At 45.4% G+C, this 24,240-nt stretch overlaps 1 long non-coding RNA gene across 1 annotated transcript in view; it reads left to right on the top strand.

Annotated features, from left to right (window-relative positions):
• Positions 1–24,240, top strand: part of LOC146856260 (uncharacterized) — a 194,972-nt gene that overhangs the window by 146,004 nt on the left and 24,728 nt on the right. The window contains exon 3 of the long non-coding RNA XR_014980918.1: positions 23,271–23,376. This is a non-coding gene — a long non-coding RNA (uncharacterized LOC146856260). The remainder of the gene's footprint in view (positions 1–23,270; positions 23,377–24,240) is intronic.

The following is a 24,240-nucleotide window of genomic DNA, read 5'->3' as shown; positions in this document are numbered from 1 at the left end:
GGCTGTGGCTTCTGTGCTGCAAAAGGGCATATGCAATGTTTCACACACTATTTGAATTGAAATCCCCCGCCCTGGTGTTTATATATGTATGTATATATATATACATATATATAAATGCATATATATATGTGCATATGTGTGCGTGTAGAGAGAGGTAGAGGTGTAGAGGTAGAGAGGTAGAGAGTAGTAGAGAGAGAGGTAGAGAGTAGAGGATGAGTAATAGAGAGTGAGTAGTAGAGAGTGAGTTGTTAGTAGAGAGTGAGTTGTAGAGTGAGTAGCAAAGCGAGTAGTAGAGAATAGTAGAGAGAGAGTAGTAAAGAGTGAGTAGTAGAGAGAGAGTAGTAAAGAGTGAATAGTAGAGAGTGAGGAGTAGAGAGTGAGTAGTAGAGAGTGGGTAGTAGTGAGTAGTAGGGAGTGAGTAGTAGAGAGTAGTAGAGAGTGAGTAGTAGAGAGTAGTAGAGAGTAGTAGAATAGTAGAGTGAGTAGTAGAGAGTGAGTAGTAGAGAGAGTAATAGAGAGTAGTAGAGAGCGAGTAGTGTAGAGGGAGTAGTAGAGAGTGAGTGGTACAGAGTAGTAGAGTGAGTAGTAGAGAGTGAGTAGTGTAGAGGGAGTAGTAGAGAGTGAGTGGTACAGAGTAGTAGAGTGGGTAGTAGAGAGTGAGTAACAGAGAGCAGTAGAGAGTAGTAACGAGTGAGTAGTAGAGAGTAGTAGCGAGTGAGTAGTAGAGAGTGAGTAGGTTAATTTAAAAGGAACACAATGAGGGGGTTCATTTTGCCATAGAAATTATGATTAGTTTTGAAAAAAGAAAAATTAGGGCACATTTTGAGTGACTTCTCAAATCCTCTTGTATTTCATTAAAAAATTCTGACATGCAGACTGAAACATGCACTTTCAATACCAGCAGCAGACTTTCCTGGTGAGCAGTAGCTTTACTACAGTGATCTAATAAGCAACTAGAGTGCTAACATTCCGAATTTATGGCAAATGTGTGACACATCTGAATGGCGTCTTGATGGAATCAAAGTAAAAAACCTGAAAGTATTTCCTTACTGAGGAGACTATAGTAAATGAGGAAATTAGGAAACTTCATAACAAATAAGTCTCCCAAGATGGCCAACAGAGACAAAAGAGCACAAATGTAGCACAAATATCACCTAGATGTAGCCCAAGTATAGCCCAATGACAGAATGTCCCAGAGTGTTCTAAAGAACAACTAGAGCGCTAACCGTCTTACTTATGACAAAAGTATGGCACACCTGAAGCCATCTTGATTGGAATAAAGTGGTAACACTTAAAACATTTAATTTGCAAAGGAACAAAATGAGGAGGTTCATTTTGCCATAGAAATTATGATTAGTGCTGCAGAAAGAAAAACTAGGGCACATTTTGACTTCTCAAATCCTCTTCTATTTCATTAAATAATTCTGACATGCAGACTGAAACAATCACTTTGAATACCAGCAAAAGACTTCCCTGGTGAGCAGTAGCTGTACTACAGTGATCCAATGAGCAACTAGAGTGCTACCATTCAGAATTTATGGCAAATGTGTGACACATCTGAATGCCTTCTTGATGGAACCAAAGTAAACAAGCATTTAAAATGCAATAGGTCTTGCCCTCGTTTAAGTTAAAGCAATTCTGTTTGTAATTAGGTGGCTTTTTAGCTTTGCTTGTATTAGTGTTTTTCAAACTTTCATGTACATAACATGCATATGTATGCATGCATTTATATTTGTATTTATTCACAGAAAAAAACATAGGTTTCAGGGATGTTATAGTTAGCTGGCCATTTCACTCGTACAAAACCATAGAAATTCCTCCGTTATAGTTAGTTCTGCTAACTATAACTCGCGCGCCCGCAATGCACTGCTGATGATGTCACATATTGCATCATTCATGACATGGTCCGTGACATCACTGATGTCATCTCAAATGACAGCACTGATGACATCATCCAGTGAATGTGGTTTAGTTTGAAATTTAAATATGCATTATATATTTACCAATCTGTATTGAAGATTGAGTGGATATATAACTGTCTGGATGGAGGATTTAGTAGCTGTCGGACTGTCTGTTTAAGTGAGTAAATAAAAGTGTCTCACTTAATACATGGATTAGTAACGAAACTATGTGAATGTGTGCAGCACTGTCTCTGTTGTTGTATAACATGCTGCATCAGTTGGTCACTAACTACATGAGTGTGTATATTAGTTATTGATTAGTTGGGTGAGTATTTGTATGGGACACTGAGTATGTGTGTGTAACTCTATGCATAGATGTGTGAATGGTTGATTGACTAGGTGTAATGGTTTAAGAGTGCATGTGGAAACAGTTGTTTGGGTGACTGAGTGTGTTTATTTGTGTGCTGGTGAGCGAATATATGTTTTAATTGTACATCTTCAACAAAGTGAAAAAATAAAAGGCATTGTATGTGAGAGTTGGTGTATATAAATAAGTATGTGTAAGAGTCAGTGATTCTGAGAGTAACTATATGAATGAGTGTAAAATTGTAATGGTGATTTTTTACTATGTGTTTGAATAAATGAGGTGTTGTTGGATAATTGTGTAAGTGAGTAAATGTAAGTGTGATTAATTTTTTTCATGAGTGAGTAGGATGACTGCATAACCGACTAAGATGACTGCTGATGTCTCAATGTCTATATATGTGTATAAGTGCATTTGATAGTGTTCTATTAATTAGTGACTGCATGTATAAATGATTCTGTTGTTGAATGGGTAGTTGTGTGTGTAGACTTAGGAATCAGTGAGTGGGTATGTAGTAACTGGTATTGGTGTGTCAATGGTTTCAAATATGGTACTCTGTATTTTACAGTGAGTGATGAAAGGGTATACTAGTGTATGATGAGGTGTATCAGATTGTCACGTGGATGATGTCATCAGTGATGTCATTTGAGATGTCATCAGTGATGTCACTGACCATGTCATGAATGATGCAATATTTGACATCATCAGCAGTGCATTGCGGGTGCACGAGTTATAGTTAGCAGAACTAACTATAACGGAGGAATTGCTATGGTTTTGTACGAGTGAAATGGCCAGCTAACTATAACATCCCCGAAACCTATTGTTTTTTCTGTGAATTTCTAAGGTTTTTTAAATGCTAATTTCTAACTATAACGTCTCTGAAACCTATGGTTTTTTCAGTGAATATATATATACATACAATAGATAACAAAAAAAAGAAATACCTCTACATATAGAGGCCAACCTTATTGAAACAGATGGCGTAGGACTGCCTGCCCAGGCAGTAATGCCGCGTGAAGGTATGAGCATTCTTCCAGGTAGAGGCACGGCAAATCTTGTCAAGAGGGACACCAGCAAAAAGAGCAGCAGAAGAAGATACTGCTCTTGTGGAATGCGCCTTGGTCTTGGTGTTAAGGGGTTTACCCGCTTTCATATGACATAGTTGGATAGTAGAAGCAATCCAACGTGCGACAGTCCTTTTTGTAACAGCAGATCCTAACGTAACAGGTTCATAGGATACTAGGAGTTGTTCTGTTCTGCGTAGATTTTTAGTTCTTTGCAAATAGAATTTGAGGCACCGCTTTACATCTAGAGAGTGAAGCGACTTCTCCGCTGGAGATGAAGGATGCGGGAAAAAGGTGCTTAGAATTACTGACTCATTGAGGTGAAACTGGGATGGCACCTTTGGAATAAATTTAGGATTTGTTTGCAACATTACAAAATCCTCTGAAACAAAAGAAAGGTTCCTTGATGATGAAGGCTTGGATTTCACTCACTCTTCTAGCTGATGTGAGCTCGAGAAGCAAAGCTACTTTCCATGAGAGATATTTGAGCTCTGATTTGTGGATCGGCTCAAAAGGCGGCTTCATTAATTGTGACAAGACTATATTCAGGCGCCATTCAGGTGGAAGAGGCCTGATAGGAGGAAAAGTTCTGAAAAGGCCTTTCATAAACTGTTTGATGATGCGAGCAGAGCAAAGAGAAGAGGTATCTGATGTTCGTCTGTATTGAGAGATTGCCGCAAGATGTACTCTTATTGAAGCATAAGCAAGACCTGACCTTGGCAGGGATAAAAGGTAAGGCAGGATTTTTTCTGGGGTAGAGTCAAAAGGGTGAATACTATTGCGATGGCTCCAAGAGCAGAAACTTTTCCATTTCAGTCTATAAATTTTTTTATGTCGATTCAGCTCTTGCCTTTGTCAAAATAAATTTACAATCTTGAGGAATGTCTAAATCTTTGTACTCATTGTGCTCAGGTTCCAGGCATGCAATTGCAGTGAAGCTGGATGAGGATGCAGGATCTGTCCCTTGTTCATCGTCAACAATGTAAGAGTTGGAGGAAGACGATAAGGACTGGACTGCGATAGCAGGAGAAGTTCTGTGAACCAGTGCTGATGAGGCCAACATGGGGCAATGAGGATGAGTTGGCACGGTTCCCGCTTCATTTTCTTTTTTTTTTTTTTGAAAATTTTATTGAACAATAAATCAATTACAAGCATGGGCCTACAACCACCAGGGCCGGCCGCTAGATTCAGAAAGGATCATACAGTTGTTAAGGCAGTAGTCGACTCCCGGGGCCCAGCCCCGTACATGGCTCCGGATAGTCCTAGGGAAGCAGGATACATAGGTTTAACATAAATAACAAATAAAAACAAAAGGCGAGGCATAAGGGCAAAAAATGTGGGTCAGGCTACATCCGGGGGACTCTACTTCAGACCTTCAAATAGCTATCAAGAGGAAGGAGTACTGATAGGTCGGGGGGGGGTCACGGGAGAGAAACGTCTATGTTCGGTTATTCCAAAAGTCGCAAGGAACCATCAAGGGTCAGGGGGACAAAGCAATATCGGTGTCCACTAGGGGGGGAGTACAGATACCCCCACGATACGCGTTCCATTGCCCCCAGATTCTACCCGATGCCCCCGGTTTACCACGAGCCACATACACAGTCTTCTCCCTGAACATGCACCAGTCCATGTTCTCCTTCCATACGGACACGGTGGGAGGCCGCTGGGAACCCCAAAGCTGCGCTATATCTCTCTTGGCAATCATGTTCCCCAGGGCCGCCCACCGAGTCTGAGCCGCGTTATAATCATTGGGCTCCCACACATTCAGGACACAGCGACGCACCTCCGGCAGCAGCGCAACCCCGGTGACTTGTCCCATGACCACATGAACCCGGCGCCAGTATTCCGCCACCTCGCGACACTCCCAAAGGATATGGAGAAAGGTGGCACTGAGTCCACATCCCCGCTTACAGAGCCCGTCTTCAGAAAATCCCATCGAGACCAAACGGGGACCCGTCACATACACCCGGTGGAGAATCTTAAGCGGGACCAGGCGGAGACGGGCTGGAATGGCCACTTCCTTGGGGGACGACAGTGCGGACTGCCAGTCCTCGTCGTCCAGTTCCACCCCATCCCCCGTCCACGCCTCCCGGAGGCGCACCAAGAGGTCAGCCCGATTATTGATAAGTTTTTTATAAATTAAAGAGATAGTACTGTCGGGGACATGACCATCGAGTATGCGGTCCTCGAGGGGCGAAGAAGCCGGGATCTTGGTCCCCTCCCCAAAAACAGAGAGCAGGGCATGCCGAATCTGGGCGTAGCGGAAGAACTCCCTTTCCGTAAGTTCGTATTCGCTCTGGAGCGCCGCGAATGTTTTAACCGCACCCTTAATCCATAAGTCTCCCACTCTACTAATACCAATCGTGTCCCAACGTTCAAACCCCTTCGTTGTCCAGAGGCTTCCCAGGCGGTCAGAGGCAAACAGAGGAGTAGCACATGTTAATCGCTCACTCCAGCCCATGGCTACATTGGCCGCCTTCCAGATCCGTACCGCAATCTTAGTAGGGCCCGTAAGGGTCCGTCCAGCCGAGCTGGAGTAAAGTGCCCTGTTATAGTTTCCGCCGGGAAGCAGGAATTTATCCATCTCATACGCCGGATTCAAGCCAGGCGCATACGTGGCATGGTTAATGGCCGATAGCTGTGAGGCCCAATAATACCTGCGAATGTCGGGAAGCGCGATGCCCCCGTCGTACCAGGGGAGAGTAAGCTTTGCCAGAGCGATACGCGCCCGTCCGTCCCACACCAGTCTCCTCTGCAGGCTCTCCACCTCCTGAAAGTAGGACACAGGAATGACATCGAAGGAGTTCTGAAGTGCATAGAGGAATCTGGGAAGGGACATCATTTTAAACAGTGCTGCCCGACCCAGCGGGGACAAGGGCAGCTTACACCACCGAGCCGTGTCCTCCCTCAAACGCCGAAGTGGAAGCAGGAGATTCTGCTCATAGCGAGCCACCGGGTCCATCGAGACGTATATTCCCAAGTATTTAAAGCCGGACAGAGATAATTGGATCGGAAGCCGAGGCGGCAAGAGAGGAGGGTCACCGGAGATAGGATAGACACAGGATTTAGACCAGTTGATCGTTAGACCCGAATTTCTCCCAAAGGAAGTCAGAACATCAAAGAGAACATTAAGCGACTGCCGCGGCGAGGTGAGATACAGGAGAATATCGTCCGCATACAACGAGACCCGATCCTCGAAGCCTGGGGCCCACCGGATCCCTCTGATCGAGGGCTCCCAGCGGAGCCAAGCAGCGAGCGGCTCCAAGGCAAGAGCAAAGAGCAGAGGGGACAACGGGCACCCCTGCCTCGTACCCCTACCGAGAGCGAAGGGCCGAGAGACCCGCCCATTAACCACCACCTGAGCCATGGGTCCCGTGTAAAGAAGCTTCACCCAGCCAAGAAATCCCTCCCCAAAGCCGAATTTGGTCAAGACAGCCCAGAGGAATGGCCACTCGATGGTGTCAAAGGCCATCGTGGCGTCTAAAGAAACCAGCACGGCTGGTTCGGAGAGGTACTCCGCCCTGGCGAGGGCGCCGTGAAGACGCCGCAAGTTAAGAGCGGTGTTACGGTGAGGGATGAAGCCGCATTGATCAGGATGAATCAGATCGCAGATGACGCTCAACAAACGATTGGCAAGGACTTTAGCCAGGATTTTAGGCTCTGCGTTTAGCAGTGAAATAGGCCTGTAGGAGGCACAGCGGTCTCGTGGCTTACCGTCCTTGGGGATCACGACTATCGTAGCCAGACGCTGGTCGTCAGGAAGGGAGCCTGCCTCAAGGGACTCCTGAAACATACGACGGAGGAAGGGCGCGAGTTTATCCGGGCGCAACTTATATAATTCAATAGGCAGCCCGTTGGGACCCATCGCCTTGCCCGAACGAAGGGACCGAATCGCAGTTGCAATTTCATCTACAGACAAGGGGGCGTCCAGCTGCTCACGGTCTTCGACGGACAGGCCGGGCAAAGCAATATCCCTCAGCAGAAGGCAAGAGTCTTCTTCATCCCTATCAGTCACCGGGGAGTACACGGCCCGGAGGTGGTCAGCGAAACATTCCACAATCTCACCAGGCTCAGTCACACACACTCCATCCGAGACACGCAGCTCCGGGACCACACGATTCACTCTCTCCTTCTTATCCAGCCACGCAATCAACTTTCCCGCCTTGTCCCCGGCATCATACAATCGACCCTGCTGCTCCCTATACATCGTTTTGGCAGCGTCAGTGACAAGAGACCTGTATTCAAACTGTTTCAGGCTGAGGGCATGGAGCCCGTCCGGAGTGACACCCGTCTCCAAGGCCGACTCCAGCCCCGAGATGTCAGTCTCCAGCTTCACCACTGCCTCACTCTTGAGCTTCTTAGCCACCACTATCTGGGAGAGGGCGTGTCCGCGGATTACGGTTTTAAAGGCTTCCCACAGGGACATTGCGGACGACACCGACCCCTCGTTTTCAAGGAAGTATTGGTCCATAGCCTTAACCAGGCTGTCGCGAGTCGTAGGGTCTCGCAGGTACCACGGGTTAATGGGAGCGATCCGCCCTGCAGACCGCGACTCGGTGTCAAAGAGCAGCCACAGCGGGGAAAGATCGGAGATACCCCGCGCCAGGTGCCTAACCTCTCGAATCCGACCAGTCTGTGCCGCGGGCATAAGGAAATAGTCTAACCTAGAAAGACTCCCATGCGCCCCAGAGTGAAAGGTGTACTGACATTGGGTCGGATGCATTAATCTCCAACTATCTACCAGGCCGAAGGTCTCCAGCAGTCCACCAAGCCATGCCTGGGCAGCGGGGAGGGCCCTGGGTGGGTGACGATCCAGGACACCCGAAACCACCGAATTAAAGTCCCCGCCCATAAGCAAAAGACTATCCGGGAGTTCAAGCAGCATTCGACCCAAGTCGGCGAAGGTGGAGTTCTGGAGGCCCGGGGGGACGTAAACTGAGACCAGGGAAAGGGGCTGCCCCTCCCACCTCCCAGTCAGACACACATAGCGCCCTCTGTCATCCGAGATTACCCTAGTGATATCCAACGGAAGTGAGGATCGCAGGAGAATGCCCGCCCCCCTGGAACCAGTTGTGAAACCAGAATGGGCCACGAGGCGGTATCCCCCCCTGTTCATTGCATGACAAACATTGCCAACCAGATGCGTCTCCTGGATAAACACCACATCAGGAGTCAGACGACGCAAATACTGCAGTACTACACCCCGTTTGATACGGTCCCCCAACCCATTGACGTTCCATGACATCAGTCTCAACCCGTCCCCCCCCATCCCCTCCAATAGATCAAAGGGCCCACAGTCAGTAGCACAGTTCCCGAATCTGGACAAAAATCAATACCTCGCCCTGCGAACAAAAAACACACAGCAAAACAACCCCTCCCTCCCCCCAACCCCCCCCCAAATCCAACTCCCCCCACCCTGCACCCCTGCGGGCCAGAAAACCCCCCCCAACTTGCAGTGTGCCTGTCGCCCTACTAACCCCATTCTACGAAAAGACCCCGGAGGAGGAAAGGGACCCGTCCCCGCCCGCCCCCCACACAGGTCCTAGTGAGACAAAATGAACAAAAGAAGTAAAACCCAGCTGAACAATGCAAAATGGCAAAATCAAGGACCAAAAGTCACTCCAAAGGGGACCCGTCACCTTCGGCGCCTGCAGAGGGCCCGGGACGGCCACCTCTGTCCGGCAGCGAGTCCAGCCAGTCACTCACGGCCACAGGAGAGTCAAAAAAGGCAGTCCGATCCTCATGTTCCACTCGGAGTTTTGCAGGGTAGAGCATAGAGTACTTTAGGCCCAGTTCACGGAGACGACGCTTCACCCCCTGGAATCCCATCCGCTGTTTCTGGACAAGTTGGGTAAAGTCCGGATAAAAGTTAATGGATGAGTTCTCATGACGAACCGGGCCGTGGACCCGTGAGGCCTGCAGAATCGCATCTCGGTCTCTATAGTGGAACAGTTTGGCCACGATAGGCCTCGGGGGGGGCCCCCGGCCGTGGCCGACCGCCCGGAACTCGATGGGCCCGCTCCACGGCAAAGAACTTACTTAGGCCTGCAGGGGTCAACTGTTGGAGGATGAGTTCCTCGACCAGGAGGTCAACCGGGCGGTTGTCGGAGGACTCCGGTACGCCTATGACACGGATGTTGTTGCGTCGGGCCCGTCCCTCGAAGTCCTCCAGCCGCCGGGCCATCTGATCGTTGACCGCCTTAATGTCACCAAGCGCGGCCTGCAGGTCCGACACATCCGCACCAAGGGTGGAGGTCCGCACATCGAGAGCCTGAACCCTCTCGTTAGTTTTGGAGAGATCTGCCCGAATTAAAGTGACATCGATTGCCACCGTGTCGATTTTACGGGCCAGGGCCTCGTATTGCGTGGCGATGGTTTCCCTGATGCCATCGATGGCGCCCATGATGTCCTGCAGGGAAAGCTCCGGAGAGACGGTCGTGCCACCACCGGCGGCATCCGGGGGGGGGGCCGGTCGCTCCAGGGGACCCTCTGCCCTGAGTGTAGCGGTCCATGTTGTTGGCCTGGACCGGTCCCCCGCGGAGGGAGGCCTTAGTTTTACGCCTCTCGGGGCCCCCCTTGCCCCCCATGTGGTCACGGACACCGAAGGGGACCGCCGATCAAGAGTCGTAGGGGCACCGGCACCGCAGACCAGCGCCTCACCAGGGACCACAATATAGCGGTGCGGGGGGACCCAAGGCGATGGGCACACTAGTGGCAGGTGGAGACAAGGCCTCGCGCAGAGGCCAAGGAAACACCCCACCACATCAAGTGCGTTCGCAGGCCAGCCCCCTGAAGTCCGAAAGTGAAACCGAAAGTGGTAGAGCGGCCACTGGCACCGCACTGCAGCCGCTGTTGTTCAATTACGACACGGCTCCACGGTTCACCTTCGCCCCGGGCACCTCCGTCGGGTGGGTCCCAAAAGTTCGAACAACGACAACTCAGGATTCCCAGGTCCGATTCGAGTTCTGAAAAGAGATACGTGCTCAGCCGGTCTTCATCTGCCAGATTCCATAAACCACATCAGGATATTCTCAGGATAAATTCCGAGGAGCAGCAAGGGTCCGGGGAGCCCTGTGCTCACGCGACCATCTTGGATGCGCGCTAGGCTCCCCCCCCCCCGCTTCATTTTCATCAACACTCTGGAGATTAGAGGATATGAGGGGAAAGCGTACGCAAAGATCCCTGACCATCTTATCGAAAACGCATACCCCCATGACCCTGGCTGATGATTCCTGCTGGAATAGAACCAGCATTTCTGGTTCTCCTGAGATGCAAACAGATCCAGTTTGGGTGTTTCCCAATTTCGAAATATGCGATTGAGAATCGTTTGGTTCAGTTCCCATTCGTGGTTCGATACAGTTAACCTGCTCAGTGTGTCTGCTAGGTTGTTCTTTATTCCTGGGAGATGCTCCACTTTGATGGTTATCTGGTGCTGTAATGCCCATTCTCATATCTTCTGAGCTTCCTAAGATAGATTCGGGGATCTAGTCCCTCCCAGCTTGTTTAGTTAATGCATGCAGGTAGGGTTGTCCATGCGTATGAGGACTGAGGATGCTTTTATCCTTGGGAGGAATGATTGAAGGGCTAGAGAAATTGCCCACAGTTACAGAAAATTGATATGCATTTTGGAGAGAGAGAGACTCCATTTGCCACTTATTTGCAGGTCTTGCAGATGCGCTCTCCAGCCTTCCAAAGATGTATCTGTTGTCAGAACAAATTCTGGAAGAGGAGAAAAGAATGACTGTCCCAGAGAGAGATTGAGAGAAGATTGCCACCAAAGAAGTGCTTCTTTCATGATCGGAGTTATCCGAGCTTTGTCGTCGAATGATCCTGATATCTGTAGCCACTGGGCATCCAATTGTTCTTGAAGTGGTCTCGTTCTCAGCCGAGCATGAGGAACCATGAGAATGTCGGAAGACAACATCCCGAGAAAGGATTTGAGGAGACGAACAGAAGCGCACTTTCTTCTGTGAAGGTTGTGAGCCAGAGACAAAATGGCGTTCATTCTTTCCGTTGACAAGCATACCTTGTTTTGTAGAGTGTCTATCAGTGCTCCTAGGAACGTTATCCTTTGAGAAGGAGCTAGAATGGATTTTTGGAGATTGACTGCCAGACCCAGAGAACGGAACAGTTGTTGGCAGAAAGAGATGTCTTCTGAAGCCTGACGAAGAGAGGAAGCTTTTACCAACCAATAGTCGAGGTATGGGAAGACTTGTAAGCCTTTCAGTCTCAGGAAGGCTGCCACGGGGTCAAGGCACTTGGTAAAAACCCGTGGAGCTGAGCGAAGACCAAATGGAAGGACCATGAACTTATAATGCGCGCCTGCCACTGTGACCGTAGAAATTTGCGATGTTTGGGGTGGATCGGGATATGGAAGTAAGCATCCTCCAGATCCAGGCTCGTTAAAAAATTCAAATGATTCAAAAGCTTTAAAATCTCTTGAAGAGTGACCATGCAAAAGGATTTCTTCAACAGGTATTTGTTGAGTTTTCTGAGGTCTAAAATGGGACGCCAATCCCCCGTTCTCTTCTTCTTTATGAGGAAAAGCAAGAGTAAAATCCCTTCCCTCTCTGAAAACATGGAACAAGCTCTATTGCTCCTTTTTGCAGCATTATCAAAGCCTCCTTCTTTAATAAGTGGAGATGATGAGTTGTCGAATTTTGGGGAGGGTGATGAGGTGGTGTTGTGGTAAATTCTATGGTATGGCCATACCTTATTATATCCAGGACCCATTTGTCTGAATTTATACTTTCCCATTGGTCCAAGAAGAAGTAGAAAGGGACTTTTTGAAAGTCAGAGGAGTGGCGGGCGGCAAAGCATTGTCACTGCTTACGGCCTGTGTCTCTAGATTGAACCTGTTGTTTTCTCCTGGGCTGTCTGGAATAAGCAGCCTGTGGTGGTGCTCGAAATTGTTGTTGCTGCTGATAAGTTGGTCTGTAAGAGGTGTATGATTCAGGTTAGTACCTTTGATAAACTCCTCGAAAGGAATAATTTCCTCTGCCCCGCGCTCCACGAAATGGGGTTTTCCTGTATTTTAGCGCTCCCAGGGCCCTAGCAGTGTCTGTATCTGTTTTTCTGGATTGTAAAGCATCATCAACATGCTTGCCGAATAGTGACTCGCCATCAAAAGGCATATCCAAAATTTTTCCTTGTACTTCAGGGCGGAACATGGTTGCCTTTAGCCAACGTGGCGTCTCAAAACAGCCGCTCCAGCCAGCTGGCGGAAACCCAAAGACGCAATATCCATGAATGTGTCTATGATCTCAGAGGCCGACCTTTCTCCTTCAAGGAGGATTTTCCTTGCATCCATCCTTTTGTCCTCCGGAATTAGTTCTAAAAATTGGGCAATATCTAACCACATCTGCCGATCGTAACTGGCTAGAATCGCAATAGCGTTTGCAGCTCGAATAGTTGCCCCTGATGTGGTCGTAAATCTGTTTCCAATATTATCTAAACGCCTCCCTTCCTTGTCAGAAGGAGCAGTGACTGGGTTAAAGGATTCCTCGATCTCCGCTGCGCGGCCTGTGAGATGACAGAATCAGGCTTAAGGTGACTTACAAGGCACTCTGGCGCATCGTCCGGAGCCTTGTATTTTTTGTCAATTCTAGGCAAAACCGGAATAACAGTGGCTGGTGTTTTCAGCACTTTCACTCCTTCCTCCCATATGTGATCAACGATGAGGATAGATCTAATCGACTTCCTAGCTGTGTCTTTAAAATGATAAAGAAAGGAATCTGTTTGCTTTACTGAAAGAGATAGTTGGAGGCGTGGTGCTGCTCTCTCAATTAAAGCATGAAAACCACTGATGTCCTCTGGCGGAGATTCTACCATTTGAGGAGAAGGAGAAGCTGGTGTAGATATGAAATAATCATCCCACTCGTCTCCTGTTTGAGCGTCCTTCTGATCAGGCGCATCTTCAATCTCACCTTCATCAGAGGTATCTGGATGCAGTGGTGGTACACTAGTATCTCCTCTCGGGACGGTACAGATACCGGCACAGAAGTTTGAGGTGGAGTATTGACTGGTAGTGGAGGTTGAGAAGCAGCAGTCAATGGTGGCTGCGGAGGTGGAGGAACAGGAGCCAAAGGAAAACGTGTACGATAGTCTCGTAACAAATCCTGCAGATCTTGAACCATTGCAACAGGCATGGGAACCATAGGTTTGAAGACTGGCTCCATGTATTGCATCCTTGCCTGTGAAGGAGGATATTCTAGTTGATAGTATTCACTATAATCATCATCATCATCTTCCTGATACTTCACATGTAATTGTGATGGACATTCCTTCAACCTCATCAGATTCCTCCAGGAATGTTGAAGGAGGTAAAGGAGAAATTATTGCCGGGTTCTGTAAAATTTGCTTCGTCGACGGTGTCATCGACGTGAATGTCGACGGTGGATATAATGGTGTAAGCTGAAGAGAAGATGGTCGCTTGCTACCAGGCGTAGTGTACAACTACTTCGTCAACGGTAAAGGTGTCTGCATTGTCGACGAGGACATGATTGGACCAGATACAGCCGTTGTCGGTACCGTCGACGAGATCGTCGTCGTCATGGCCGTAGACGTAGCCGTCAACGAAACCACCATCGTCAACGATATGACCATCGTCGACGAGACCCCCGGCGTCGACGAGGACGCCGACGAAAAAGTTGCAGTTGTCGTTGATGATGAAATTGTCTGCGGTACAGCACTCATCGTCACCTGAAGCGTCGTCGACGGGATCGCCGTCGAAACTGTTGTCGACGATGGAGATTTCTTCTTCGACGATGAAGGAGAAACTTTTTTGGGAGATGATTTTCTCGACGATGAAGCCTTAGAAACTAACGCCGTCGGCGGTAAAAGTTTCTTAGAGATATCTTCATGGGCTGATAAGAAGAATATTTGTCCTTGTCTTTTTTAAGGCTTTTCTCCTCAGAAGGAAATGTTGACTTTCCTTTTTGTGAGGTACTTTCTTCCTCATGGCGAAACTTCTTTGATGCCTTCATTTTTTAAACCTGAAAAGAATCAAGAGATCTTTCTCTCCTCTTAGGTGTTTCTCTAGATGTCAATGAGGTAGAGCTCTCCTCGTCCTCAGAGAGAACATCGGATTTTGCCTTAATTTTTTTAAGCCAAATCAGTAGTCTACCTTCTCTATCTTTGAGGGTCTTAGTAGAAAAGGTTCTGCATATTTTACAATCTTTTACCTTGTGTTGAGGGTAAAGGCAGTAGATGCAGTCCTTATGTGGGTCTTCTGAATGCAGCTTCTTTTTTCCACACGACCTGAAGAGGCTTTTCTTAGAAGATTCAGACATGCTTGAAGAAATATTGACAGAAATTTGAAGAAAACAGAGGAAAAACTGAGCAGAGCTCAGGGAGACTCCCTTTCACACGACGTGCGGTAGAAAATCTGAGGAACCTAGCCTCTCTTGGGATTGTTCTAGAGTGCTGTCGCCTGATTGGCTGTTGATTGGTTTTGGTTCTTTTTACAAAAGAAGATGGATAGGCTATGGCACTGACTGTTCATTGCATGGTAGCCCATGGTAATTTGGTACTGCTTATGTATATATATATATATGTGTATATATATATATATTTGGTACTGCTTATGTGTATATATATATATATATATATGTGTATGTATATATATATATATATATATATATATATATATATATATATATTATCTACTGGCGGTCGCCAGTAGATAGTTATAGTTAGGATTGTGTTTCCATAGGAAATCCGCAACATTCTATTTTGAATAACTTTGGCGCCGACTGACGAATCCTCGCGAAATTTTCAAAATAGGTGGGGCGCTCCGCTCCTTCCCTGAAAGTCTCGGGGGGATTCGTCAAGCGGGGGCTGAGAAAAAGGGGGGGTCCCAAAACGCCTTTTCCCCATGCATTTTTCCATAGGACCTTTAGTCCAAGCTACAGCCCGAACGGCTGAACAGAATTACTTGAAATGTGGCAGAGAGGTAGTCCTCAGGTCAGGGATGTGCCTTTTGCAGGTCTGGTGTAAATCTGTTCAGTATTTCCTGAGAAAATAGCATTTAAATCAATATATATATCTATAGGCGCGCTCCGAGCGCGTACGGTAAGCTTACCGTACGCGATTGGTGATTACATGACTGTAAACATTCGAATTGGTCGAAATCGGGAAGTGTCGGCCGCCATTTTGTGTGTCTCACAATGATAAAGGTGGAGAACGTGAAAAGGGGGCAACGAAGAGAGTTGCAGACCCCCTAGCGTTTGTCAGGGGTCCAAGAAGGACCCAAAAGTATGAAAAATACATTTTATATATTTTTTTTTTTAAATCGCGGGTTGCGCGTACGGTAAGCTTACCGTACGCGCACGGCAGAAAAAAAATCTTTAAAAAAAATAGAATTAAAAATCAAATTTAAGTGTTCAGATATTAGGGGGCTCTAAAAAGAGCCGTTGTGTTTATGAAGTGTTTTTTTTTGTGGTACCTACAAGTATATATATATATATATATATATATATATATATATATATATATATATATATATATATATATATATTATCTACTGGCGGTCGCCAGTAGATAGTTATAGTTACAACCTAGTTTCCATAGGAAATCTCAAAATTCTATTTTGAATAACTTTGGCGCCGGTTGACGAATCCTCGCGAAATTTTCAAAACAAATGAGGCGCTCCGTTCAGCTCCTACCCTGAAAGTCTCGGGGTGATTCGTCAAGCGGGGGCCGAGGAAAAAGGGGGGGTCCCAAAACGCGTTTTCCCCATGCATTTTTCCATAGGACCTTTAGTCGCAGCTACAGCCCGAATGGCTGAACAGAATTACGTGAAATTTGGCAGAGAGGTAGCCATAAGGTCAAGGAAGTGCCTTTTGCAGGTCTGGTGTAAATCTGTTCAGTATTTCCTGAGAAAATAGCATTTAAAAGCATATCAATATCTATACGCGCGCACCGTGCGCGCACCCTGCCATGCGCGAGCGCAATTCTGATTGGTTGTTAGATGTCGGTAAACATTCGAATCGGTCGAAACCAGGAAATGTCGGCCGCCATTTTGTCTCTCGTAGTCTGAGGGGGTGAAAATAAAAGGTGGAGAACGTGAAAAGGGGGCAGAGTGTACAGTTCCTGACCCCCTAGCCTTGGTCAGGGGGGTCACAGAAGGACCCCCAAGGGAAAAAAAAAACTTTTTTTTTTTTTTAATCGCGAGGTGCGCCACCGCGTGCGCATGGCACGCACCGCGCGCGCACGGCACGCACTGCGAATCGTGGGTGCTCGGTGCGCGAAGCGCACCGAGCGCCCACAGCGCGCTCACGGTGCGCGAAGCGCACGGTGCGCGCACGGTGAAAAACCTAAAAAAAAATAATTTATAAATACATAACTTAGCATTTAAAAAACCGTACAAATTCACTGAAAAAACTATAGGTTTCACACACGTTATAGTTACGAATTAGCATTTAAAAAACCTTGCAAATTCACTTAAAAAACCATAGGTTTCACACATGTTATAGTTAGCTGGACATTTCACTCGTAAAAAACCAATGAAATTCCCCCGTTATAGTTAGTGCAGGCAACTATAACTCACGCGACCGCAATCCTCTGCTGATGACGTCAGATATTACATCACTGATGACATATGTGTCTTTATGAAAAATAAATATTTGTAATATATGTATATCTAAAGATTAATGGAAGAAGACATGGGTAAATAAGTGTCTAAATACAGTGATGTAATATCTGACGTCATCAGCAGAGGATTGCGGTCGCGTGAGTTATAGTTGCCTGCACTAACTATAACGGGGGAATTTCATTGGTTTTTTACGAGTGAAATGTCAAGCTAACTATAACATGTGTGAAACCTATGGTTTTTTAAGTGAATTTGCAAGGTTTTTTAAATGCTAATTCGTAACTATAACGTGTGTGAAACCTATGGTTTTTTCAGTGAATATATATATATATATATATATACTGTGGAACTCCCACTACGACAAGGGGGATGAATCTATGAAAGATCCAATACTGGAGAAGGGGCCGATTACGATGCCGTAGGAAACGTCTCTGACCCTCAGTCGGAGCCGTTCCTACGGCATCGTAATCTGCAGTTTGGATTAATTTCTGACAGACCCATTTAGATGGAGTCGGTCAGAAATTAATCCAAACTGGATTTCCGAATGGCTTCTGATGGGCTCAAAGAGCCTGTCTGCCACTCGGAAAGCCTCCTGTAATCCCAAGGGCGGCTCTTTCCGCCCGAGGGATTACAATGTTGGATACCGACAGCCTTTCTGTGCCGGCCTTTCCGGCACAGAAAGGCTGTCGGAAGTCGACCTTGGGGGTCCCCTTGGGCGCAAGGCCTCCGGATGGTGTCCGAGGGGGGCACCCTGTTGATCCCTACACCATGTGGCAGGCACCTTGAGGTGTCTGCCATAGGGTTCAGGGATGAGCTGCCCCTTCTCTTTACACTGTGAGCATGCATTCCGGCCGAACAGTGTTCGGTCACATCCTAATAGGTGTGTTGGAACCGCCGACAGGAGGTTGGTCGGTCCCAGTACCCAAACGATGTCAGACGGACTCAGGTCTGTCCGACTTCGTAATCGGGCCCTAAGTTTCTCTCGTATTTTCTCTGGGGGGGGTTCACTTAGTACCTTGAAATAAGTACCCTTTCATCTCTTCTAATTAATTTCTGATCATCCAATTTGATCTAATTTTGTTCCACACCTTACTCTGACGTGTCCACCCATTCACAGTCATCAATCTCACATCAGCTACAACTTTATCTTTCCTCTGTTTCTCCTTCCAGTCCATTTCTGTTACAGCTCTGTGTGTTACCACACACACTAATTCAGTGGGTGACCCTTCCTCATCTATGGACTCAATTTCACTGTCTTCACATGATGCTTCACTTATCAACCTAGTTAGACAGTCTGCTGCTCTTTACTCCTGGCAAATATTCTGCCTCAAATGTAAATTCTTGAAGATTAATTATCCACCTCCTGATGCAAATAGAGATGGAATCTTGCCTATTTTTCACCAAATATCTCTTTGAACGGTTTGTGGTCTGTTAATATTATAAATGTGCTTCTCCATAGGAAATTTCTTTCCAGCCAAAAAAACAGCTTATGCCGTCTTCTCTATTACGGAATAATGGAATTCTGCATAACTTAATGATCTAAAGACGAAAGCTATAGATGTTTGTCGAGTTGAGGACTCTTGTGATAACACAGGTCCCAACCCTTTGGAGCTGGCATCGGTGATGATCAAATATTTTTCTACCAGGAATAGACTTTTCTAATTTGGTGCTTCTCTCATGCTATCTCTAACATCTTGAAACTCTTCTTTGCATGTTTTATCTCACATAAATGTCACTCTGCTTTTAATGAGGGAACTCAACTTGAAAGTTCTGCTTGCTAGATTCTTGCTAAATTTACTATAAAATTAAATCATGCCTAGAATCGACTTCAGTTTTATTTTTTGATGCTCCCGTCTTCATAATTTACCAGATCATCTTTAGGTTCAATTCCATCTACACTAATCTAATGTCCTTAATATGTCATCTCCTCACATACATTTGTCAGCTTTTACAGTCAGACCATACTCTCTAAATCTTTCCAGGACTGCTCTAATTCTTTCATCATGTTGTAATCTTGCATCACTACATACCAGGACATCATCCTGTTAGTAGGAAACACCAGGTATGGAACTCAGCATGGATGTCATGGCCTTTTGGAAGACCTATGCCGCCGACACCAACCCAAATGTTTTAATGTGTATGCTCCTATGGGTGTGAGAAAGGCACTGAGATCTTGTGAGTCTAGGTGAAGGTTTTCCTGATAATATACAAACACTAAGTCCAAAGTTGAAAAGAATTTTGCCCTGGCAAGTGCGGTGCACATCACAGAGATCATGGGTGATAGAAACCTTTCTTCAAGAACTTCTCTGTTTAGAGCCTTTAGGTCAACGCAAAGGTGAATCTTGTCATTCCATGGCTTCAACTGGTTTTATGATATCTTGTCTACAAAATGATCTAACTGTTGTTTGACTGCAGATGATACATTTGTGGGTGGGTTCCTGGATTTTGCAGTTACTGGGACAACTCCTTCCTTCACTTTTATTTTGTGTATGTCGTTTTTCAGGCGCCTAAACGTTTTGCCGAAAACTTCTGGGTATTCATTAACAAAGTTCATATAATCTTCTACGGCTTACACCTGAATTTGGGGACACACATTTGGATCTAAATATACACTCCAGTCCTTTTTCAGTAGGCCGGCCTAGGATATTGCCCCCTTTTTTTGACACCTACACCTTTGAGTGAGTCTCTCTATCTCGATACCAACTTTTATCTTAGTAATATCATTTCATACTTTTGGGTTGGCCTCTGTAACCTCCTGGCTGTATATCCATATTATGCAAAACTTCCTTGCCTTCAAAGCCATCACTGTAAACCTTTTCTGATATAATCGTCAGCCTTGACCACATGTCAAACATAGCTTCTATTACCAGTTCATTCACGCTTATCAAATTCATAGGATTATCTGCACTTGAGCGTCCCATTTTGTAGCACAATTTCATCACAAATCTCCACTACTTTTTGCCTGTTAGTTTTTCTAGTTTTTTTTTTACTTTTGCAACATACCATATAATGACCCTTTTTCCCACACTTAATGCATATTGCTTTCTATGCAGGGCACTCTTTTAAATTAGCCATGTGCTGTCATGCCACACCTATAGCACTGCCCCCTGATTATGTATTCATTTGTTTTAGAGTGATCTTTCCTTTTCTCTCTGGCCACATTCACTTCTCCCTGTTTATCATTTGTTTAATGTAGTTTATTTCCTTATCTCTTTCACACACAATATCATATGTTCTACCTGTTTAGCTACTATCAAAACTTAATTCAAAGGGGGATTGTCTTGTAGCCACAATTCTTCTCTTATTCTGTCTATCTTATATGTAAATAAGAACTCGGCATGTATGCTTTTAACAGTTATCGCCCCAAATTTACATGTGGCAGCAAGTTTTCTTAGTGCTGAGACCAATTCTTCTACCATCACACCTTCCTTTTGTATTCTTTTACCAAAATGATATCTTTCTAGATTATACTTATATGTGGTAGACAATGATGGTTTAATTTTCTTTATGGATAGTTCAAATATATTTAACCCTCTGAAGTCATCTCCACCTAACTCAGGTAAGCGTTCCGAAATTTCCTGCCCCCAAGCAGTGCTGCAAAAGTGTTACTTTTCTTTCTACAACTAAATTTGACTCCCATACAGCTAAAGAGTCGCTGAAAACCTTTTTCCATTTATTCCATCCTATTGATGAGACACCTGGGTTTGTCATATAAAAACAGGGGAGGAGTAATATTTTGCATGGTTGTGGTTACCTTTTGGCAAAAGATGATAAATGTAAGTTAAATTAACGCAATTGTGGTAATTGCCTTTGCTTTACTCTGTGGTAGCCAGCTGCACTCATAGGGAACACACTACCTTTAGGACTCTAGAATGTAAAGAGTGCTTGGTGTGGTTGCCAAGTGCTGAGAGTCAGTTGCTGCTGGATGCCCTGTGGCTAGGACGTTGCTGTACCTTTGACATAAAATAAAGAAGATCTGTTTGCTGTTATCCTGCCTGTCTGTACTTCTTCACACTGGCGACGAGCGAATAAGATTGGACTCAGCAAGATCATCATTATTTTTATGACAAGAAACAGGAGGTTTGAATCCTGCGAGTTAATCTCTTCAGATGATAAAAAATGAGCTCCTGTAAGGCCTGTCTTTCTTCAGCATACGTCCTAACACAACTGAGTCACTTTCAAAGTAATAAGGCACTGTGTGCGCTGTTTTTTTATTGACTAAAAAGCTATATTAATCTTTCTAGGATTTCCCTTGACTTATTTGCTGCGTTAAGCCAGCCCCCACTGCGCCCCACGCACCCTCTTTGCAGCGCATTTATTATTTGACAATTGGATATTGTGCTTTGCAAAGGAGACATTTCCAGAGACCTTCGGCAGCGTTTCACAAGCATTATTTGAATAACTGCTCGTGCCGAACGTCTCGCTGTCTTCTTGGAATCCTTTCTTTCCTCCACGAAGACTGACGGTGACGTCTTAATCAGCGTGACGCATCATGCTCCACTACGCTCCTCAGCGTCATCGTTGCCCAGCAACCAACTTGCCTTAGTGTGACACTTCTCGTCTTCCGACACTGCACTGTTTCATTGTTGCCTGACAACCACCTTTACTCACGGAGCCTCTTGTCTCCCTGATAACGTGCTGACGCGCACAGCCATTCCAACGCAGCCTTTCTCAGCACTTCTTTGCGCTGACTCACACAGCAATCTCGAACTCATTTCACGGAGTTTGGTGGCGTTTCTTGCAACGTGTTGCCTATGCTTTGAAGTTCAACTTGTTAAATGTAGCTCTGATGCGCACAGCTTATCTTGTACTTTCTACACCCACTTACCAGCAACTACAACTTCACACTAAAAAAACACACAGCATTACAAAGTGGAATTCGTGTGTCAGCTGCAGAATATACTGCTTCTGATTTGTGTCCCTCTGCGCTGATACACACAGCCTACCTTTCATTTCTTGGAATATTCACTACTTCTTTATTACGCTGGTAAACACAAACAAATTAGTTACTTACTGAACATTCAAGCTCTTATTTCATTGAACTTGAATTATCAATTGTTAAAAGAAAGGGGCAAAACACCTAGGTACTTACTTGCTTGTATACTTTACCTTTGTTATTCTTGTGTAAACACTTTGCTCCTTAATTACAATTTTACAATTATTTTTCATACAATATGCAACATGTAACGCCTCCTCCGTTCTTCCTATCTAACCCTGGAGATCCAATTCTACGTTGGTCAAAATGGAAAAAGGTTTTCCTAAATTATGCAAGGGTTTGCGGGGTATCTCTGAGTGCTGAAAGAAAATCAGCATTACTATTACACTGTCTAGGTTCTGAAGGACAAGAGGTGTTTGAACATCTTCCGAATCTGACTGATGATGAGTAAGATAGTCTCAATGAGTTTGAAATCTGTCTTAAGAAACTCGATAAGCACTATCTCCCAAAGGTTAGCACCATCCTCGAACGCCACCATTTTGGAAAGCGAGTACAAAAATCTGATGAGTTTGTTGAAGCATACATTACCGCTCTTCGTAAATTTGGTGCCACCTGTAAATTCGATAGTTCTCTTGAGGAAGGTATACGTGACCAGTTTATGCTGGGCTGCACTGTTGAGAAAATTAAAGACGAGCTTTGGCAAAAGAATGACCCAAAACTTGATGAGGTTGTTGTAATAGCAAAGAGAATCGAACACTCTCTTGCTTGTGTAGAGGTTATTATAAAAGATAATGGTGTTTTGGAGGAAAAGGTTCACAGTGTTGCAAAAAAAACCTCAAAGCCGGTTTGGAAACAACCTGAACCTACCCACTCTTCTAACTCCCAATTTAAGGGTAACACAAAGAGAAAATGCTACTGTTGTGACATGTTAGGTCATCTTGCCAATGACAAGTCAGATCCTGCTCTCACTTCTAAGTGTCATAACTGTGGAAAAGTTGGGCATCTATCCAAAGCTTGTAGAGCTAAAAAGAATAAGTCAAGCAGGCGTGTCAAGGAGGTTTTAGTTGAGAGTGGAAGTGACTCTGACAATGAACTACACTGTGGGGAGGTTATTACACCAATTGGTAAAAACAAGAGTAAGGGCCCTGTTGATGTGGTCCTAGTGAATGATTGCAACAATAAAATGCTTCACAACAATCCTGTGGAGAGAAAAGTAAACTAATTAGAATGTTCCTCAATAAGTGATTTGTTCATTAGATCCCTTGAAAGTGTTCCTCATTTTGTTGTCTTTCTTAGTACATCTTGACGTGCGAAAGTGTGGATGTACAAAAAGAAACTGTTAAATAATCCACTGTAAATGTGTGGATCACTAAATTTGATAATTGACTTGACTTGCACTTCTCCAATTTTTCAGAAGGTGGCATGCTTTATTCTTCCTTGAGATAACTCTATGGCCATAGAGTTCATCCAGTCGAGTGATCACTGACCAATTGGATGATATTGGCAGCTTAAAGTATCAGGTAGGATACGAAATACGTGTTTCACAAAAGATTCTCCAATTACCCCATATTATCTCTCAGATAGCCTTGGTTTAACACAATTAGCGTGTGTACTCTCTCAATCTGTTATGTGCGCATGAGGGAAATGTGTGTGAGAATTTGCAGCATGTCCTCGTGCTTTTGTTGGATGGTCAGCACTCTCCAGTGTATCATGGGAGAGATGAGATCAGAACGTACGTTTTGAGGTCGCGCGTTTTCCCTCAACAGCAATATCCTTCAGGATACAACTTCAGCTGCATCGTGCCCAAGAACGTAAATTGACAGATTTTTGTTTCACCCTAACAGTCTTCCTCCAGAAATTCTGCATAAATAATGATGCCACTATGCCTAATACTAAAGCCCGCTCAGATTATGAAGGCGGTACACAATTTATTTTTACAAAAGTCACACTGTGTATATTTACAGCAGATCGGGCATCCAATCCACTGAATGGTCTACCCTGCGCAGTGCATCAATCTGTGAGAATGTTTACGTAGTACCTCAAATCCAACACATTCCAATGCTGTAGTGCCTGCTTCAAAGCGTGTGGGGTGTCGATGTCACATCTCACATCCCATCCTCTTCACCAGTGTGGAATGTGAGGACAAACAACAGGAAAAAGAAGAGATGGTCAGAGGTGTGGAATTCCTATAGCCCGACTCCCAGGGCATATTCTTTGAAGTCGAGGACAAGAAGGTTTCGTTTTTAACTTGTCCTTGGGACAAGTAGGCCCAACCCTCTGCAGCACAAACCCTGTGGCTGTCAGATTACAGTACCCCATTACGAATCAGGGAAGGGCATTGCCTGCAGTTAAGGTAATATTTGTGTCCATATGTTAACCCCTTC

Source organism: Triturus cristatus, chromosome 4_1, assembly GCF_964204655.1.
Source record: "Triturus cristatus chromosome 4_1, aTriCri1.1, whole genome shotgun sequence".
NCBI classification, from domain to species: domain Eukaryota; kingdom Metazoa; phylum Chordata; class Amphibia; order Caudata; family Salamandridae; genus Triturus; species Triturus cristatus.
This window is presented reverse-complemented; position numbering and strand designations above follow the sequence as displayed.